Here is a 16,536-nt window from a genome sequence, read left to right as displayed (position 1 = left end):
CAAAAAGAAGGAGGAATCTTTTTATCTCAAACCAAGTATCTCAAACAGATTTTGAAGAAATATGGCATGGAAGATGCAAAACCAGTATGTACACCCATGGTCACAGGATGTAGTCTCAGTGCAAATGATGAATCTGCAGCAGTACATCAACCAACCTACAGATCTATGATTGGAAGTTTACTTTATTTGACAGGTACCCGACCGAATATCATGCATGCAGTTGGAATAGTTGGAAGATTTCAGGCAAATCCGAAGGAGACTCATCTACAGGCAGTGAAGAGAATTTTCAAATATCTTCAAGGGACTCAAAATTATGGCTTATGGTATCCTAGAGATACAGATCTTACACTTCATGCTTATACAGATGCAGATTGGGCCGGAAGCGTGGATGACAGGAAAAGCACAAGTGGTGGTGCATTCTTTATGGGTTCCAGACTGGTATCTTGGTTCAGCAAGAAACAATGTTCGATTGCCTTGTCTACAGCTGAAGCGGAATATGTTGCTGCTGCATCTTGTTGCACCCAACTCCTTTGGATGATGCAGACTTTGCAGGATTTTCAAATCACTTGTACACCACCTATCCCCATCTTATGTGATAACACAAGTGCAATCAGCATCTCAAAGAATCCGGTTATGCATTCAAAAACCAAGCACATACCAATCAAGTATCATTTTCTCCGGGAACAAGTGCTTGAACAGAAGGTCAAGTTGGAGTATGTTCCTTCTAAGGAACAAGTTGCTGATATTCTCACCAAACCCTTGCCCAGAGACACTTTTGAATACCTCAGGCAAAAGCTGGGGGTTGTTGATGCATCATCTTATTGTTGAACCTTTTCTGATTGATGGTACAGGTTCAGGGGGAGCACATAATGCATTGTTGGCATTATGGAGGATGGTCAGAAGGAGATCTTGGAAATAGCTGCAATATGTCTCTATCTCTTTCATTGAGGATTATGGTTCTTTGTTGCAAATCTGGTTCAGGGGGAACATGATCTTAGGGGGAGCATACCCTTTGCCCTTGATGTCAAAGGGGGAGAATGAAGCAAATTTTGTGAGGTTGCCATCAAGTCCAAAGGGGGAGATTGTTGGCATTACGTTTCAGGAATGGCTATATATGTTACAGATGTTGTACTTGATGGCAACTCCCATGGAAAGGCTCTCTTTTTATTGAAAACAAAGAAGGACGCAGGAAATCAGTTCAGAAGATGCGTACCCGCAGGTACACCATGCAGAAGCCGCGTCCAGAGACGCAGGCCAGCCGTTCAGGAGGTGCGTCCACCCAGTGCACACTTTTTAAGGCAGATAAAAGCACACGTGGGGGTTTCTTGTGTTTTACTCTTGGTATCTAGCCGACGGTATTGTGTTACTATGGTGTCGGCTCGTGGTATTGTTCCATGTTTTGAGGAGGAGCTTGCCTATATAAAGCAAAGGAGATCATTTGGTTTGTGTATGTCTTTGGTTGAATATCTTATGAGGCTAGATCTGGTCTAGATCTAAAAAGGCGAATCTTCTGAAAGACTGAGATCTCTTTGGCGCATGATCAGATCTGTAGATCTAACTGTTTGGGTTACTCTTGAAGTCTTGAAATCATCTATGCCCGGAGGTACGCAGGTGCAGTAAGGGTTCAGGTGCGCCGGGACGCAGGCGCAGAAGGGTTCAGGTGCGGCGGGACGCAGGCGCAGAAGGGTTCAGGTGCGTCCGGGACGCAGTGCAGTAACAGGAGATCTGCGTTGGGACGCAGGGCGACTAAGGTTCAGGTGCGTCCCTGGAGCAAAAGGACGCGGCGCGATAGCATTTCTAGGTGCGTCTCTGCAGCAAAGTACGCGGCGCGATAGTGTTTCTGGGTGCGTCCCTACAGCAACAGGACGCAGTGCAGTTCAAGGAACAGTGCGTGGGCACGCAGTGCAGCAGAAGGATCTCTGCGTGTGGACGCATCAGAGTGGAAGGTTAATTGTGTCTGGTCGCAAGCCACAGAAGGGAAAACTGCGTCTCTGTCTTAAGATGTTCTGTTGATTGAATTTCTCTGTTGATAAGGTGTTCTGGGTTAGTTCTGTTATTACTGATCTGATAACTGTAGTGGACTGTAACTGTGATGTACTTGATGATCATTTGATGCTTTATGAAAAGAAGTAGGGGGTTGTAGCTCCCTTCCAGGAGAAGACTGGAAAACGAGAGAGAGAGTTGTAGCTCTCTGCAGGTTGCAGCCTGCGTACTGGTAAAGGACTGCACCAGTACAAAATCATTGTAAAAGGAGTTTCTAATTTGAAAGAAGATAAAGACATATTGCAGCAGGTGGTTTTCACCCACATTGGGTTTCCACCTTACATCTTGTGTTCTTTGGTGTGACTATCTGTTTTCTTTGTTCATGCTCATTATTTTATGGTACTGACATGCAAAAATAATTCAAAGATCAAATAAGGAAGATTTATTAAATTGTTGTAGATAATACTGATTCACCCCCCCTCTCAGTATTATTTACAACAGTCATTTGCCTCCTTAGCCTAGGAAAATCAGAGAGTGCTAGCAGTGTAGATGCTCAGAATACTTGAGTATGCCTAGGTTCTTAGGAGAGTTACCTAGGATTATTTCCATCTTCCAAATTTTTTTGGTGTACTCATGTACACTCTACCCCTATATCTACATGAAATCATGCCACCAAATCCAATGTTCCTCTACATACGTAATAGGGTAGAATTGGGACGTTATGAGAGTTTTTAAATACTCCAACTTATTTACTAAAGGATCCTCCTTCAGTCTTAGTGTTTATGTGTGTCTTTCCCACTAGGTTAGGGCATGGCCTTCTAGTTTCAAATAGGTGAAATAAATTTTATGTTCTTACTCTATGTGATGGAAACTAAAATAAAATTCTAATTACTACAACCGAGGATTTAATTTGAAAATGTCAATATAACCTTGATGCTACTTGATCTCAACCTCTACTTCCATCTTAAATAGAGACTATCAATGGTTCATGGAACTTGAACTAGGTTTTTCTTTTTTGGGTTCTCTCTTAGAATTTTTCTCTAGTTCTTCTTCATCCCCCAATTTTCCTTTTATCTAACCTCTAAGTTGGAACATCGATATTCTCTTATTCCAATATTATTCTTTAGAGCCACCATGAGGAGGCTCATATTATAGCTAATATATGTGACCCTCTCTTCTAGCCTTGGAAATATATCTTCTTCTAGATCTCAAAGGTTATTAATGGATTTGTTGGAAATGTTTAGGGATTTATGAATTTGTACTTAATCTATCTAGATCCACTGGAACTCTCCACAATATACCCAAATGATACCACTTCGATGCCAATACGATCTATAATTTTTTGTGGAAATTTCACCAAATACTTTTTCACAACTAATTTGATAAAATATATTGATATTCCAAAGTTTATACTATGAACTCAATTTTCCTTATATTCTTGGATTTATGATAGAAAATAGAGTTGAAAGGTGAATTTTCTTTTCTCTCGCTTTATCTAAATGGAAATGCATGCAAGTAAAATAGAGTGAGACATGATTCTCATGGGATGCTATAGAAAAAACTCTCTCTCTCTCTCTCTCTCTCTCTCTCTCTCTCTCTCTCTCTCTCTCTCTCTCAAAAGTAAAATAGAGTGAGACATGATTCTCATGGGATGCTATAGAAAAAACTCTCTCACTCTCTCTCTCTCTCTCAAGTAAAATAGAGTGAGACATGATTCTCATGGGATGCTATAGAAAAATATCTCTCTCTCTCTCTCTCTCTCAACTACTTTGCTCATATACAGAACAAAATGCACTAAAAAATATTGGACCTAGTTATAACACAATTTGATAGTGTCTCTCTCTCTCTCCCTCTCATAGCTACTTTGCTCAACTATGGGACAAAATGCACTAAAAAAGAATGCACCCAGTTATAACACAATTTGATAGCATACTGGTGATTAGGTTTGACTCCTTCAATTCTTAACTAGAGTTAGAATTATGACCCTTATACAGTCTTCTTCATCATGTTCATGTGGCTAGGCCATTTTTCATGTGTAATGAGGTTGACATTGCAACTTCTAAATGCATCTTTTGCATACAAAATCCATTTTAGGTCTTTCTTGTGTCATTGGAAAGGTGTTTGAGTGTAGAAAAGTGGAGAAGGTTCTTTCTTAAGAGAGAATTTTTTTGACCTCAAAAAAACTTTGGGAAATGCATCAAACTACCTATATATGGTTTAAAACCCTAATTTTAGAAATTAGGACACGCTGATAACAATGGTCCTCTAAGATGATTCCTCTTTTTTTTATGATTTGAGAGCATCAATATGGATGAGATATAATATAATTATCTTATTCGAACCAGCGCCTATGGTAGACCATATTACAGTGGGATATCTATAGAATCAATTGTGTGGTGAAATTAAACAACAAGTAATTCAAAGATAGAAATTGAGAAATTTAATGGGTAGAGTTTTGAGTTATGAAAGATCAAAATGGAAGATTTATTGGTGCGCAAAGGTCAGTTTATCACATAGATCTTGTTGTTGCACCAAAAATGTTTCAATAGAATATTGAACTAAGTTGGATTGAAAGGCAAAGAACACAATGCCATTGTGTCTCTCAAATTTAATATTGTTGAATGTTTTGGGAGAAGCTACAGAAAAGGCATTAGGGAACATGTTAGGGGTTTTGTGTCAGTCTAATACCAAGTTGAAGAAATTGTTCCTATGGGAGAACTTGTATAACCTGAAGATGAAGCATGGAGACTCGATAATGGAGCATTTGAATTGCTTCAATACTCTGGTAATTCAACTATTATCTATTGATAGTAATAACTCAAATGAAGATAAGTTTATCATTTTGTTGTGTTCTTTACCAAATTCATGAGATAGTTTGGTTATTTCCATAGGTAATAATGCAAAAACTTTAAATTTCAACAATATTGTCTCGTCCTCATTATGAAAGGAGATGAATAGAAACATATGGAAGTCAAAATACAAATTTTTTGTCTCTAAGATGATTCTCCCATAATATAAATATAAATAAGTCCATGTGGGTGGTCTAAATACAGTAGAACATCTAAATATCCAAGAAAATTCCTAATGGTGTGTTAGAAATGTGGAAAAGAAGGGAATTACAAAAATTATTGTAAATCCAAAATTGCAAAAAAAGGGAAGAGATATGATGATGCTCCTTATATAGAAGAAATAACCTCCTCACATGAAAGATGGGGTGTGTATTTGGCTTGTTTAAGTACACATGTAGATCATGAGTCACTGTTTATCGACTCAAGTGCATCCTCTCATGTGATTCCTCATAGGGAGTGGTTGTATGAGTATGAAATATATGATGGTGGTGATTTTTTCTTAGGATATGACTCAACTACCAAGATCATAAGATAAGGAAAAGTCAAGTTGAAGCTCATGGCTAGAAGGATTAGGACACTCCTTGGTGTTTTACACATCACAAGATTGGTTAGAAATTTGATTTCTATAAGCAAGATGAGTGTTTTAAGCATAAAAACAATGTTTGAAAAGGATGTGTACATGATGGTTCAAGGAGTAATGGTGTTTCTGTGGGGAGTTCAGATAGAAAATATATATAATATGTTGGCAATAATTGTTAGTGAGGGATGCAACAATTCCATTGTTCGTGGGAGGAGCAGAATAATGAAAAACTCATGCAGACTCTAGAGAAAAAACTATCAAGTACTACATGTTGATGCTATGGTAGAAGTTATTTCCAATTTATGTCTCCATTTTGATTTATGTGAACACTATTTATATGGGAAGTAGATTCAAGTAAATATTCCCCTAATTGTGCAGAGTGAGAGGGAATATTACAATTGGTGCATAACGATGTTTTTGGACTTATGCCAATTCCATCATTGTGTAAATCTATGTACTATGTCTCTAGATGAATTCTCAAGGAATACATGGATTTATTTCTTCACGAAGAAATGATAAGTTTTTGACAAATTCAAAGACTTTATGTCTCTTGTGAAAAATAAGAAAGGGAAGAAAATTAAGGTGTTGAGGAAAGATAATGGTGGGGAATTTCTCATGAGTTAATTTTAACATTTCTGAAAGAATTCTGACACAGCAAGACAAAATACTACTCCATACACAACCCAATGAAAAAGAGTTGCAAAAGGGATGAATAGGACACTAATGGAGAAAGAAAGGAGCATGCTTATGTAATGTTAATAAAACCTCCACAGGAGGTATGGACTAATAATAAAATCTCTCTTAAACATCTTAGGATATTTGGTTATGATGCTTATGTACATGTTCTAAAGGAGAATAGGTGTAAGCTAGATAGAAAAAATCAATTGTATATCTTTATTGGTTATAGAAATGGTTTAAAAGGTTAGAAGATTTAGAACCTAGAAACTAAGAAAGTTAGGTATAGTAGAGATTTGGTGTTTATAGAAATCAAAGATATTCTCAAACATGAAGTTTTCCCAAGGGAGAAAAAAAGGAAGAAACGTTTCAGTTTGAGTTGAAAGATGGCGATTCAGATTCTATGAAAGAACGTGAATAAGAAGAAGCATAACTATATGGTCTAGTATTGAGGAGATTAGTTCAAGAAATAAGGAAAATGGGAAGATATAATCCACCTAATTTGCATTCAAGTTTTTCTTTGTTTATTATTGATGATGATCCTAAAACTATTAGGAAGGTAGTGGATTCAAAGGATGAAAAACTCCTCCAAAAGGCCATGGTTGAAAAAATGACAACCTTATTAAAAAATAAGGCTTTGGATAGAGTGGAATTTCTATTTGCAATTAATACCATTGGTACTAGAAAATGGTTATTTAAGAAGAATTTGAATGTAGAAGGAAGAGTGGCAACTCTAGAAAGCTTAGTTAGTAGCAAAAGATTATTCCTAAGTATAGGGAATTAACTTTCATGAGTTATCTTGTTGGGAAGTCAACTTTATTAGAGTTTGCTTATTTATTGTCAGTGCTTTTGATTTTGATGCAGAACAAATGGATGTGAAGATAATTGTCCTACACTATGATTTGGAAGAAGAAATCTACATGAAGTAGCAGGAAGGTTTTGATGGTAAAGGAAGAAAAGAGTTGGTATGCAAGCTTAAAAAGTCCTTGTATGGGTCAAAGAAATCACTAAGGATGTGGTTTTAAAAATTTGATGCTTATATATTGGAACTTGGCTTCACAAGGAGCAAAGTGCATTACTATGTGTATTTCAAATTAGTTGGTGATCTTCTTTTTTATATAGTGTTGCATGTGGATGTTATGTTGTTGATTGGAAATGGAAAGGAAATCATTCATGAAGTGAAAACTCAAATGGTCTCTAAATTTCACATAAAAGATGTTGGTGGTGAAAATTTAATTTTGGCCATGAAAATTAAAAGAGATCGAGAAAACAAGAAACTCTAATCAAATAAAAGGAAATATTTTGAAGCAATATTACATAGGTTTAAAATGTAGGAATGTAAACTAGTAAAGATCCCCATTACTATAAGTGTAATGTTATCTTTAGAAAAGTGTCCCAAGACACAAGAAGAGGAAGAGGACATGTCCCTTGTTCCATATTCTAATGTGGTTGTAAGTTTGATGTATGCAATGGCATATAATACACCAAACATTACACATACAATGGGAGAAATGAGAAAGCATATGTCAAAACCAGGGAAGCAGCACTAAAGAAAAGTAGATAGGGTTTTCAAGTATTTGTGTGGCATGAATGGTTATGGGTGTGATACTAAGCAAGCATTTGATTTGACATACATGGATTTGCGGTTGCAAACTAGGTTGGAGACTTGGATCATAGAAGATCAACAAAAGGGTATGTGCTTAACCTATTATAGGAGCAATCCATTGGAAAAACAATAGATAGTCTATAATGACACTCTCAAGTATAGAAGTAAAGTAAATGACAACCACTCATGCAAATATGGAAACAATATGGTTATAGAGATTTTGTTTAGGTATTGGGTTGGTACAACAAGTTGGGAGGATAGATTATGATAGTCAGAGTGTAATCCTCCTAGTGAAGAACACAATGTATCATTCTAAGATAAAGCATATTGATGCTCAATATCACTTTATGAAATATATGGTTAAAGAAAAAAAATGTTGTTGGTAGAGATGGATACTTTGATGAATGTTGCATACTCATTAATAAAATATGTGGGCACTGAGAAATTCTATTGGAATAGAGAAACAATGGAATTATATCCTTGAATTTTTTATCATGTACCACTATGACTCTCTGTGTGTAATGGAAAAAACAAGTGAAAGAATGTTTGGTATGTGTTATATTATTTGCATTCTTACCTCCACGCGTTTTACATTGTGTTACATGTAGCGGAGAAAAATCACCTATGTTTGAGGAATAAGGCTAGTTCCTTCGGAAAAAATTTGTTATTTTTTGCATCCATTTTTTGTGCTATTCAGCACATGGATTTTTCTTTAGTGATTTTGTGGTGCGTGGTGGTTTAACCCTTGGTTATGTAGCTTTGGTTAAAGAACTATGATTGTGTTTTAATTCATGGTGTGTGTGTGTGTGTGTATGTAATATAAAATTGTAGCCTCCATATTAGTTTAATATCCAAGATCCTCTTGCACTATTATGAGATTTTTTTTCTTTTTTCAAAATAATGAAAAGCTTACAACACTAATACTACCCATGCATTATTTGTTGTACAATCTCAAGACCTTTACATGCAAAAAATTCCTCATGTGTAAATAAAACTCGATTATTGGAAATGACATGTTGGTGGTTTATAAGGATGAGAATTCCACTCTTACTAAATAACATTAGGTTTGAGTCATTAACCTATATACTTATATTCAGAGAAAATTATCAATAAAAAATAACTGTAAATTATACCAAAACTTTAAAAAAATTGTTTAGCTTTTAATTAATTACAAATACTTTTTCGTTTTTTGGTGACTTAATTTAGTAGAGCTCTCAAACTTGAATTTCATAATTTACAAAATACTACATAACATGATACAATTTCTAATTAAGCCTCCCCTATAAACTTAATTATAAAAAGTTCTACAATTATACTACAAAACTACATTTTAGCATAGAATATCCATTTCAAATATTATTTAAACAACTCATTTCACTCCATCTTATAGAGTTTCATGATGGACATCATGATTTTGGGAATACTCAAATATAAAACACTCAATTAAACGCTTAGTACAAACAATCTATCTTCATGACCACTAAAATATAAACAAAAGTTGCATAGTAACTAGTACTTGTAACATACTTTAAATATAATTTAACTAAACTAAAAAAGAATAAACATAAAAATTTCATCGCAAAAATAAAACAATTAATAAAAATTTGTAATGTTAAATATCATCACAAAAATTTAAAAATATAATTAACTAATATTACTTTTATATATATATATATAACCATATTATATATATATAATCAACAGAATTACAACTATCTTGCTATAATACACACCTATCTTCCTATAATACACACCTGCCACTAAAATATAAATAAATGTTGATGATGCCCCCACTTGCTCGCCAATTCCTTTCGAATCATCTAATATCTTCCTATAATACACACATGCGACTAAAATATAAATAAATATTGATGATGCGCCCACTTGCTCGCCGATTCCTTTCGAATCATCTAATATCTACGTTTAGTCACGTTCACCCACATCGTTTCATAATGAGTAGATGGATAAAAAGGAAAACCCCACTACTTTTGTAGGGCCCAACTAAACAACACGTTGGAAAATTGCTGCATAGAGCAAAAGTTCAATATGGTGGCCAACTTAAAACCACACAACGTTAGTCGGTGGAAACGTTTATATCACAAAAACTGTTGAGCGCGTCGAGGAAAGCGAACCGTTGTCTCCAACAGGTGGGCCAGGTTAGAAAAAAAAAATCTATTAATAGCTGTTCTAAATTATTATTTTATTTATGTATGATTTTATACATGGTTTTAAGTAAACCATCCTTGCGCAAAGAGTTCACTGGGGGAAGATATTGAAAAATATATTTTAATAGTGAAAAAATATGATATCTAATTAATTAAAAAATAATAAAGTGATTTAATAAATATCATAAGTGTGTAATTTAATTAATAGATAAAAATGTTATTTTTACATAAGTTGGTGATATTAGTGTGATTTTTTGTTATTAAAAATATAAATGATTTCAATTTGAAAATTTTCGGATGCTTGAACTTTCCAGACAAAGCAATTTAAAATTATGATTTTTAAAAATCTCTACATGATGTTAGATCTAAGATTTTTTATTTTTGTGATCTATAATGTAGATATAAGTTTTTCGGATTAATCACATCATTAAGATTTGGTCGACGTTTCGAACCAACTAATGTGGTTCATCCTCATGACAAGGTGAGAAATCAATCAATCTCAATGAATAAATAGCATGGATGCATAGTTGCCATGGATGCATCCTTGTCGTTAACGGTTAAAAATTAGCCATTGGTAAATTCGTTACTGAGGAAGGTAAAATATTATTTTAAAAAAACTTCTCAAAAACTTGATATAGATCACAGAAGCTTGAATTCATAATTATCTTTTTAATTATTCAATATTTAGTTAGAAACTAGTTGTTATGTAATAATTAATTATTTAATTTCGGTATTATAAAATAATAATTTAATGATATCAATTCATATAATTTTATATAAAAATAATTAATTTATATAATATTATTTTTTAGGGGTTGAGTTATTAAATATAATATATTCGCTTGAAAACTAGCTATTGGGAATAATTTAAAATTAAAATATTTTATTTCATTATATTTTAATAATTTATAAATATTATTAAAATATTTTATTTCTCTATATTTTAATGATAATTTATTAATATTATCAATTTCTTTAATAAAAATATTTATTAATATTATCCATTTAATATGATTATTATTTATTAGAGGATAGCTTGTTTCTTTTAAATAGGAGGATAGTAGTGTAGGAGGAAAGCAGTGATAACTCTAAAGGTTAACTAAAAAAATATTAATAATACATTTTTTGCTTAATAATATTAATAATACATTTTATCACTAAGAAAATCAAGAAGGTTGATAATATGGACTCAACCATGTGGAAGTATTTCCAAAATATTGTATATGAATTTTAGAATAAGACACACCTTATTGATGATTTGAAGGAGGAAGATGAATCTGTCTATGATTTAGAAAATATTATCTTGAAGAAACAAAATTTCCAAGTTAGACCATCAAAATGGTCAACTAATAAGTAAGTTTCCTTATTTAAAATCCTCCATGGAAATGCTTTATGAAGAAGTTGCCCCTCCTTAAGAAGACAGTTTGTTTTTTATTAATATCAAACTTTGAAAGAAGATCATGGTGCATTATTGCTATGGTTGACTAAGAAAAATGATACTATTCAGTACTTGTGGGAGTGGACACAAAAAAATTGAATAGTAAGTCAATTTCCTACATAATGTTGAGAAGGATATTGTTTTTGTTGAGCTACCAGACTCACCTACTTCCACCCTTCATGATGTCGATTGTTTGAAGCCTAGTGTTGATGATTATAACTCATCACCTTAGCTTATTAAACCGAACATTGAAAAACGAACTATTGGTATTGGATCCTAACTATTGAGAAAAATGGGATATATTAGAGGAATACTTGGGAAAAATGGAAATCCAAATTATGTTCCTATTGTGTCTAAAGTGAAAAAATTTAAATCATGTCTTGGATATTTTCTAGTTGCCCCCTCACTTCCTACATATGATCGTTTGAAATATGGGATGGTGGATGAGAAGGTGTATTTTGTTGTAGGTGAAGTTCGGGTTACATTTCTAGAAGAGAAACCCCCTGCTGATTGTGCTAACTAGATTGTTAAGATGGCTAAAAATGTTGTTTTGGAAGAAAAATTTGTTGTTGTATATTTTTGCACTTATATTTGAGCCTAAAAAATAAAATTATACACCTTTGTGTCAGAGGAGTTTACCTAGTGTTGTGCTCTACAACAACCCCCCATTTCATAAAATTTTTATTTTCAAAACTATAATATGAAATGGGTCCCTTTTCATTTAAATTGGTATCAACTTATCATTATTAAAAAGGTCCGAAAAGAAATAAAACATTATAAACCTTTTTAAATCACTTAATCGGTCCTATAATAAAGAATGAATAATCCTTTATTATTGCGATAAAGCAATCGCACGATCGCATATCGCAATAATAAAGGATGCATAACATAAGACCCATTGGTTTTCCCCGATGCGACAATACACAAATGGCTATTGGATATCGGGAAGGCCAACGATCATAACAAAAGGCCCCTCTTCGCTCCGATGCGATATCGCTATCGACGATCGGGGATGTACCATGCATGCATCTAAAGCCCTCATTTAAAACTCCGGATGCAAATTGGCGATATTGCTATCGGCGATCGGGGATTTCGAAAGGACACCAATATAACAACTTAAGCATTCCCCCGATCGCCGATTGCGATAAAGCTAAGCGCAGATTTCAAAAAAGATTGATAAGGTTGGGATATATTATGTTTATTTAGTATTAAAGGCCTTTCTCTTCCCGATAGTGATTCACTTACGCTCAACTGCCAAAACATCAAAGCTACGCTTAAATGAATCATTCGGCCAATAAACGATATGATGAGCATTTAAAGGATTGACAGGTTTAAACGACCATTTAATGAAACAGTAAGGCTAAAATATCTTCAGAGATTGTATCCGCGGCCACCTTAAGTTAATCCTCCATTATTCATTGATTAATATATCTCGTTCATATTTGGTTTGCGCCACCAATTCTCTGCATTACATTCATTTTCTCTCCTGTGCAGAGCTCTTCCGAAGCAGCAAATTCAAGCCAAATGGGGAAGAAATCTAAGAAAACTGGAACAACTTCCGCTTCGGCAGTTACAGGACAACACATTGCCGATCCCGGACCAAGCAAAAAGGGACTGATATCGGACACCACATGTCTAGGACTCAGTAAAACTACTTGGCTGAGCATCTACAATCTGATTGAAGCTGAAGAGCCTCAGGTAACAATAGTGCAAGCCACAGCAGACCTGACCTGGAAGTCTGATGCTACTCTAAAGGATTTAGCCGACTCTTACCTTCATCGGATAGCGGCCCAAGAAAATTTTTTCCCATATACAGATGTGGTGAGATGGGCAATTGAAGAAATCCCAATCACAAACAGGACATTTTGCACCATGGACGGGAGAGTCTTCGGCTCATTTCAACCTGATGATTTGAGGCAAATTTACCATTTGCCTGCACTGGAGAAGAAGTACAGCAAAGCATTCCTGGAGAAATTCAGAAAAGAAAACGAAATTGAATCAGAACCCATACGGGATTGGAGACAAAACCCAGCAAAACACAAGCATGAGTCTTCGGGTAAGTACTCTGTTGATTCCTTGTGTTCTCCTTATTGTTATGCCGGAGTAATGATGTGTAGGTTGTGGGGGTTACATGATTCCTCAAACTTCACTATAGAGATGGTACTTTTAATGGAAGCAGCATGCAATAGTGAAATAATGGATTGGGGAAATATACTGTCTGATAAGTTAGCAACAGCAGTTCTTGAATTCAGAAACAAATCCCGCGTTACTGAAAGGTTCATTCCCCCATTTTACTATAGTGCCTACATCTTGGACACCCTGTGTTTTAATTCCGAATTTCCTATGTTGGGGTGGAGATGGACTCCACAAGACCCCATGCCCATTCATATATACCACCAGAAGTTATGGAAAGCCCACTATAAACACCATTTATATCAAGTTTGCAATGGTTTTATGTTACCCATTCACTATGCCATTTTTGACAAACCTGCTCCTAAGATTTCCTCACAAGCGGAGATTGACTTGACAGCCATAGGGAGATGGTTCAGAGAAGAAAAATTCACCTATGTAAGAGTTTTCGGCAGTCATGCCAAGCCTCATGTCCTCCCTTTGTATACACCCGACAAACTGTTAGCTCGAGAGGTAGCATATCAGATTACATCCGAAGGAGTTACACAGACTCTAAGGAATAAAAAGAAGTAGGTTTGGCCTCCCTTTCCTCTAAGATGTGGTGTTTACGCTCTGCATGACTATAAACATGCAGAGAAAGAAGCAGATAAGATTAAGGCACTGAATCTCGCCACTCTTCCTAATAGGCGATTTGATCCAAACAAAGTAGCCTACAATGCGCTTAAACAGGAAAAACTCACTAAATTTGACCATAAATATGATGAGTTTGATGACCTATTCTCCTCAGCCGAGTCGCTATTCCAGGTTCAATCACTAGCCAGAATGAGATACCATGACGATGGGTTAGTTGAATTTAACAGACTTAGAGAACAGAGGTTGCAAACTCTACCTCTAGATCTGTTAGCAACAACCTCGATGACACAATCAAGCGAGCGTGAACAACGACCTCCTGCTACATCAGAAATTGCTGGAGAAATCCAAACAAAAGAGTAGGAGGAAGTGCAGAGGAAAGAGCAGGAGCAGAGTAGCACAGACGTGAATGTAGATGCCCAGATTGACCCGAAATTGCTCCAGGAATGGCAGCAATTCGACTCAATCATAAGCAATCTTGAGAGCTCAAAGGAAGCTGATACATCTAAAGCGGCTAACACACAGGATACAACATCAAAAGAGGTTCCAAGTGGAACCAGCGGCCTACCCCCTTCTACAGGAATAGAGATAATTCCCAAGGATCATTCAGATTAAATCGTTTTGCAAGTGGAGGAATACCTCCATTGGATGTCTTTTACAGCCCAAAGCATAGGGCTGTAGTAAAACGACAGCGAAAAAGGAGAAGGACTGATCAACCTTCCCTATTCCCTGAACAAATAGTGACAGCCAATGTGGTTTGGAAAGAGGAGTTTGATCCTTCTGTTGACCTTACAAAATTATCCCAATATGCTGGAGCCTATTCGGCAGCCACCATGGACAAGGCATCAGAAGTGACTAATCTGTTAAGAGAAAAGGACCAAGCAATCACCTCGCTACAAGCACAGTTATCGGAGGCACAGCAGAAAGCAGAGCAACTCGAACAACAGTTGTCTACACAGCAACAAATAAACAATCAATTGAATAAACAATTGCAGGAAGAGAAACAAAGAATTGATTCAAGTGCAATTCAAAAGCAGAAAGAGCTGTCGGAAGCGTTGGCAAAATTGAAAGCAGTGCATGAACAGATGGGGAAATCTAAAGATGAGCAAATTGCTCAATTATCAGCCCAAATAGAAAAGTCCAAGAATCTTCCGTAGCCTGCAGAGTTCAGAGCAGAAGCACAACAGATTAACAAAGCATTGGTAACACAAATAAGGTTGTTATGTCAAAAAATCGCTCAAGCAGAACCCTTATGTGACATAACAGCATCAATAATTGATAAATCGGTTGATGCTAGAACAGACTTGGAGCAGGCCGATGAGACCTTGACCAATTTTCTTGAGTGGCAAGACACTAATGAGGGACAGGTAGCTAATTTGCCAAAAATCTTAGAATCCCATAAAGAGATCCTATTTATGGAATGCCAGTCCCAGTTAATGAAGGCAGAGAGAGCAGTTTCCATATGCAAGTTAACCACAAGTAATTTGGTTGAATTGATTAATGATACTCTCTACTTATCTAACATGATCTCTCAATGTACCCCAAGTAAATTACTATCGGCTAAAACATTGGAGCAGTCATGTTATCAAGAGCTGGAGAAGAATGGGAGATTGATCGCAGGAATTAACAGTTTGACTTGGGACACCTATTGGTTGTTCCTATTAAAACCATACATCCAGAGAGCCGCCCTCAAGTGCTTGAGAGATGCAATCGGGTGTATCATTCCCGATATACAAGATGCCACTTATGCTGCTCAACTCAATTCTTGTCTCAACCGACCTCCAGAAGTGGAACCAATGCCAGCAATATGCCAACTCAGGTCGAAAGGCAAACAACCAAAGTGATGAATCATGCTGCCGACTGCTAAATTGCTATGAGGAAGATACTCCAAATCAAGTTGTACCAATTAAGTAGGATTTTAATTTCATAGTTAGTTAGTTTTAATCAAGTATTTATAGACCCTTTCAATGCATTGGAAAGGGTCGTAAGTTTTTGTATATGACTTAAACCTGAAGTTGCACTACTGTACTTCAGGCATATTTTTTATAAAGACTGGGCCAATTATTCCAATTTTGATAACGAAGCTTTTATGTGGATGTGCACTACTACCTTTATTTAAAAGTATTTCTGAGTCAGAAGAAGGAATTCAAATAGCGATTGATGTTGGGAATGATTTGCAGCTCATATGGTACTACTATCTATGTCTGAGTTCATTCTGTTTATGTGAATTGTTGTTTGATCACTCTTGCTATTATCGGATATATGCATGTGTTTTTAACAACATTCTTTACAATTTCCACTACTGGATGTTTACAACATGCTTTTCTTTTATCATACATGTATCGGTAATATAAAAGGATAAGTGTAACAATGTTTTGTTAATCACTTTGTTCAACTATTTGAACAAAGAAATCATTAAGTGAATGAATGTCTATGTTTATTGTGTAGAGTCATCTATATGCCTATCAATGAACATAGAT

Source organism: Pinus tabuliformis, chromosome 4_2 (genome assembly GCF_031772625.1).
Source record: "Pinus tabuliformis cultivar Carrire ecotype Pingquan chromosome 4_2, CPIR1, whole genome shotgun sequence".
NCBI classification, from domain to species: Eukaryota; Viridiplantae; Streptophyta; class Pinopsida; order Pinales; family Pinaceae; genus Pinus; species Pinus tabuliformis.
This window is presented reverse-complemented; position numbering follows the sequence as displayed.